This window comes from Octopus bimaculoides, chromosome 2, assembly GCF_046866305.1.
Source record: "Octopus bimaculoides isolate indiv1 chromosome 2, ASM4686630v1, whole genome shotgun sequence".
NCBI lineage: Eukaryota > Metazoa > Mollusca > Cephalopoda > Octopoda > Octopodidae > Octopus > Octopus bimaculoides.
In genome coordinates this window covers 53826641-53832780 of record NC_142929.1, presented here as the reverse complement: position 1 = coordinate 53832780, position 6140 = coordinate 53826641, and the positions used below count along the sequence as shown (strand labels likewise).

At 35.1% G+C, this 6140-nt stretch overlaps 1 non-coding gene across 1 annotated transcript; it reads left to right on the top strand.

Moving 5' to 3' along the window:
• Positions 1-5783: 5783 nt before the first annotated feature.
• On the top strand, positions 5784-5869 carry Trnas-uga (transfer RNA serine (anticodon UGA)). The gene has a single exon. It is a non-coding gene; the product is annotated as a tRNA-Ser (tRNA).
• The last annotated feature ends 271 nt before the right edge of the window (positions 5870-6140 follow it).

The window sequence follows — 6140 nt, the reverse complement described above, 5'->3', positions numbered from 1 at the left end:
TGTGCAATTACCAGTGTTTTTATTGTGACACCATCACTAATTATTATTATTATTATTATTATTATTATTATTGCTTTTCCACAACCAGTGAACTAAGGTAACACCTCTTATGTTTCGAGCACCTTCTGGAGTATTCAAATGGTTCCAAGCAGTGCCGTTTTCAGCAAGTGCCCCACCCTTATCGCAGCACCTCAGCCCCTATTTCCGCGTACTTCTCAAGATTTTTGCTCTCTGTTCTCAGGGCTCCGACAATTATTGGTATTACTGCTACCTTTTTCATCGACCACAACTGCTTAACTTCCCAAGCTAACCTTCATATCTCTTGACTTTTTTTCTTCTTTATCGCATACCTTGTCAGCTGGGCATGCTATAGCTATGATCCAGCATAGTTTGTTTTCTTTCTCAATTAAGACTATGTCTGGCTTTATTATTATATGTTTGGCTTTTGCCTTGTATTTGTACAAGTTAACTCCAGGTCTCACCCAGAAACCTCAAGAGACGATAAGTTAGAAGTTTGAGATGGTGTTATGATTAGAGTGCCATATATTTGGTCTTGCACAGAGTATTGTTCTAGAGAATGTATGTCAAAGCATAAGTAAATTAGACGTTTGTTTTAAAAGTGATTTGATTATAAGATGATAGCCTGATGTTAAGATGGCAGTAAAAGGTGTTTGCTGTTTTGTAAAACTAAAGGTATTTTGACACTGTTTACGGATTAAAATATTTGGGGGATTACGTAGACAATATTTCACGTTGGATATGGGCAGTTCCTGTGAGCACTATTTTTTTAATGTCTTCCATTTTTAGATTTCCAGCTTTCTGGGCTAGGTAGTAATCAGCCCTTTTTGCGATTATTCCTAGGGCAATTATGTCAATAGATATTGCTTTAATCTTGAGGTTCCACATTTTGCCAATTTCTATTTCAAGATCGTTATATTTGCTCAGTTTTTAGTAGGTCTTCACAGATACATTTACGTCGATTGAGACAGTCATATCGTTGAGGAGGCAGAATTGTTATTGTTGTTGTTGTTATTATTATTATTATTATTATTATTATTATTATTATTATTATTATTATTATTATTTAGAGGTTGAGTTATTTTTCCGATAATACTCTCTATTAATATTATATACGATACAATCAATTTGTAACGAGTTTATAAAAGCGTGACGTCAAGATTATTATTGTATTTACATATTTTCGTAGATGTTTTAATAAGTTCCGACATGGTTAGAAAGCTTGCTTTAGGGTTCAGTCCTGCTTTACAGTACTTTGGGCAAGTGTCTTCTTCAATATACTCGGCCGAAAAAAGCCTTGTCTATGCATTATGGATGTTGTAGACCGAAACTGAAAGAAACCCGTTGTATATATATATATATATATATATATATATATATATATATATATATATATATATATATATATATGTGTGTGTGTGTGTGTGTGTGTTTGTGTGTGTGTATATATATATATGCGTGTGTGAGTATATATATGTATGCGTGTGTGTGTGTATGTCTTTGTGTCTCTGTTAGTCCCCTAAGTACCACTTGAGAATTGGTGTTGGTATGTTTACGTGCCTCTACTTAGCAATAGAGTTTAAGAATTAGAGCAGTATTTCAAACAAATGGGTAGTGAAGAGAAATTTTTATGATAAAGAGTCAAGATCTGAAATCATTGAAAGAACTGCATAGACAATGACTGCATTAAGATGTCGATCCGGAGCTCGGGATTTTTGTTGTTATTAAAGAGAGTCGTTTTGGTTTTATTGCATCATTTTGTTATAAAGCAAACCAGCAACCTCTGAGGCTAGTTTGTTTTGTATAATCTTCGCCCCTTCCAGGCAATTAAGGTGAAGTTGCAGATGAAAAAAAAAAAGCAATTGGCTTCGCCAACCCAGTTACTTGTTCCAACAGCCGTTTGTTACTTGTTTTATCAATTTCCCACTGCTTCCTGTTTACACAGAATGTATGAAAACAATAGGAATGCCATTATCTATGATGACAACAACAATGATGACGAGACCGACGTAAAGTGTTATTTACATAGGGTCGTAAACTATCTTAAGGCTTTCTATTCACAACAAAGGAAGAGACCATCACCTCAAAATCAAGAACACCAACAGAATAAACAGTAGTAGCACCAACTGCAGAGTGTAGCCACACCTGCAACAACGAGAGCAAACCAAAACTAAGGCTAACAGCTGCGAAAGCAGACATAACTGCACCAGAGCAGACTTCACTGAAAGCACCCGAGGGTCAAGAGCGGATCCTTCTGATTTGGCGGACACCATTTGTTTTCTAACGAAACACTTTCAAACTTGGGATACTGGTAGAATGTGTCATATAAAACATCATTTTCTCTTAGCCTTGTTAAGAAAGGTTTCTATATTCCAAGTTATTTCATGTTAAAACTTTTCGTATTTCAGTAATTTCAACAAAGAACAGCAGTAACTGTATTCAGCTGAATAGACGTCAGTGATTGGTTGAAATTACTGAAATACGACAATTTTTAACATGAAATAACTTCGAATATAAACATTTTTCTCTGTTCTATAAGACAAAATATACAAGTATACGAAGTTTTAAAGTGTTTCGGTAGAAAACACACTAAATAAAAACTAAATTAAAAATGGTGTCCGCCAAATCAGAAAGATCCTCAAGAGCTGGCGTTAATCCGAGCTAGACTGAAACTGCCGCTCAAAGATAGAAACGATTATGCTTGTGAACTGCCACATTTCACTCACAAGACTTTGATTGTGGCGAGCCTACGGCAGAACTCACCTGAGTAATGTGTCACACAGTTAGTTCGAACACGGAACCATTTTAGCCGCGACGTGAATCCCCTAACCACACAACCACCAGCAGCGTGGTTAAGAAGCTACGCCTTCAACGATTCAAAGCAACGACTAACGTTGAAAGAAGGACTGAATTGTCAGACAAATGGCATCGAGCGTGTTATCGATTAAACAATTATACAGTAAGAGTAACTGCATCACTGACAATAACAAACATAGATGTAGAAGTGTAGTAGGGAAAGAAGAAAGGGGATTGGATTGGAAATAGTAAAAGAAAGAACACAGGACAACTACCAGCCACAATGTTTTTTTCGAACATAACGGGATTAATAAACAACACGAGGAAGACACATGATGCACATGCCTATAACAAAAAGTTTAGTCTTTAAGAAAAAGCAGCGAATATACATTGATGCTACTACTTCAAAAAGAAAGAACGTGCTCACAGCATTGAAAACAGATTAACATATCTGAATGGGAAATGAATGTAAAAGGAAGAAAGAATGAAAGGCGAAAGTGTGCGTATGTATGCCTATGTATGTATTATATCACGTTAACATTTTTTGCTAGTGAGTTTATTAATATGTGCTCGCTTGGAAATGTAGCACGTGTCATGTGAATATATATATATATATATATATATATATACATATCTATCTATCTATCGTTCTCTCTCTCTCTCTCTCTCTCTCTCTCTCTCTATATATATATATATATATATATATATATATATATATATATATATATATGCAAATATATATATATATGCAAATATATATATATATGTATATATATATATATTTATATACATACATATATACATGCATATATATATGCGTACATATATACATGTATATAAGTATATATAATTATATATATATATATATATATATATATATATACATACATATATATACTTGCATATATATATAATCATATATATATACCTATGTATGTATGTATGTATGTATGTATGTGTGCGTGCATATACATTCTGTGTCTGCGTGAGTGCGGATGTGAGTTAGCTGAGATTGTTTGTGTATGTGCATCTGTCTATTTTCAAATCACCATTTACATACTATTTGTCAAACAATGTGCGTAAATGTGTGCGCATATGCGTATGTATGTATACGTGCGTGTATACATATGCGCAAAAAATAGTAAAAAAAAAAAAAACGGGAAAAAAGTGACAAACTTACCCTAGGGATATTGTTACAAGTACAGGCACTGTCTTGTAATAAAGCTTTGAACAATCGCTGACGGGCTATAGCTTACATGGAGACAAATCATAAATAAACATTTACTTTCACAACCATATTGTAAATAATTCATCTGTACTTTTGATACGCGTGCTAAACTCTCGCCGTGAAATAACTGTGAGAAAATGCAATCTGTTGATAACGAAAGCCTCAAACAATAAACTTTGACATTAAATTTGCGTTGGTTCATGGCAAATCACTTTACCATATTTAATTCTATTTCTGAAAAGAAGTTTTACCTACGTATTGAGCTGTACATAAAGCCGATATTTCAACATCATTAAAATGACTCTGATAAAATATTTCCAAAATTAGTAGCACCTAAAATCGAGGCAGCGAGCCTAGCAGAATCGTTAGCGCACCGGTGAAAATGCTTAGCGGCAATTTTTTTCGTGCTCTTTACGTTCTGAGTTAAAATCCCACCGAGGTCGACTTTGCCTTACGGCCTTTCAAGGTCGATTGAATAAGTACCAGTTGAGCACTGGAGTCGATGTAATTGATGAATCCCTTGCCCCCAAACTTCAGGCATGTGCCTATAGTACATAGAATTAACACCTGAAATCACAAACACATCTCTCTCTCTCCCTCTCCCTATCTCCGTCTCTCTCTCTACATGGTGAAGTGAAACGTGTTAACTGTGATGCTAAGTCACAATACCTTTACAATCGATGATCAAAATTTTGGATACATACTCTTTATCCAATGGCCCCTTATTTCTGGACAAACTTAACAAATTTCGAATTACAACTGTAAAAAGTAGCATATTATATTCCCAGAAACGAAATATAATAAGAAATTACTGTTTCAAATTTTGACTCAAGGCTAAAAATTTGGGGTAGGATATAAGTCTTTTACATCGCCCCTAGTGGTAATTCCTTTATCAATGTTGACATTTTATCGACCCCAAAAGGATGAAAAGCAATGTTGACACCTGTGACATTTGAACCCAGGACTTAAAGTAAGAAGAAATTCCGCTAAGCATTTTGTCCGGCGCGGTAATGCTCCTACTCGCTCGCCACCTTTAATGGCTTCATATTTTGACAAAAGGCTAGCATTTTTTGCGGCAGGGTATTAAATCGATTACAACAATCTCAGAGCTCAGTTGGTTCCTATTTCATCAATCCTGAAAGGAAGGAAAGTAAAGTCGAATTCGGCGATATTTGAACTCAAAACGTAGAGCCGGGAAAATGCCGCTAAGAATTTTGTTCGACGGGATAGCGATTCTGCCAGCACACCGTAACAAGAAATAATGTTACTACTTAATACTTCCTAATATGAGTTAAATCCAAATTTAATTAGGAATGGCGAATGGGTTTACTGCTCAGCTATTTCCGCAGCTCGTCTTTTTAATTTCATGTATTGCGTAACATTTGATTCGTAAATGTGTTGAAATTAGCTATTTGAATAGATTGTAACTGTGTGTCTCCAAGGTAGTGAAAATAGGGTTACTCAATACCTTAATTGATTTCTATTTCTGCCAATACCATATACTTTTGTTCCAATAACATCTGACTTTTCCTTGGGTTAACATAATTGTACTATATTGCAGGGGGAGTGAAAATTGGATGTTATGACAAATAAAATGGTTCTAGTCTTCTATTTAATACTGGAGATGTAATAAAGACATGATACGATTGAGCTGTTCAGAATCTTTAGCTTAATCGTAATTTTTGCTTCTTCAGTTATAGTATTGTTAATGTCCTTCAAAAAAAAAATGACATTATATATGAACTTGTGGCCGAGTGGTTAAGGCGTTGGACTTGAAATCCAATGGGTTGTACCCGCGCAGGTTCGAATCCTGTCCGCAATGAGTTAGTTTTTAGGCGCAGGAGTGGCTATGTGGTAAGTAACTTGCTTACCAAACACATGGCTCCGGGTTCAGTCCGATAGAATAAGTACTAGGCTTACAAAGAATAAGTCCTGGGGTCGATTTTCTCGACTAAAGGCAGTGCTCCAGCATGGCCGCAGTCAGATGACTGAAACAAGTAAAAGAGTAAAAGTGTAAATGAAATCGTTTGAAATATTTGAAGGAAAATAGTAAAAGACATAACATATCAATAAGAAAATGTTGTTCGAAACTGAAAAG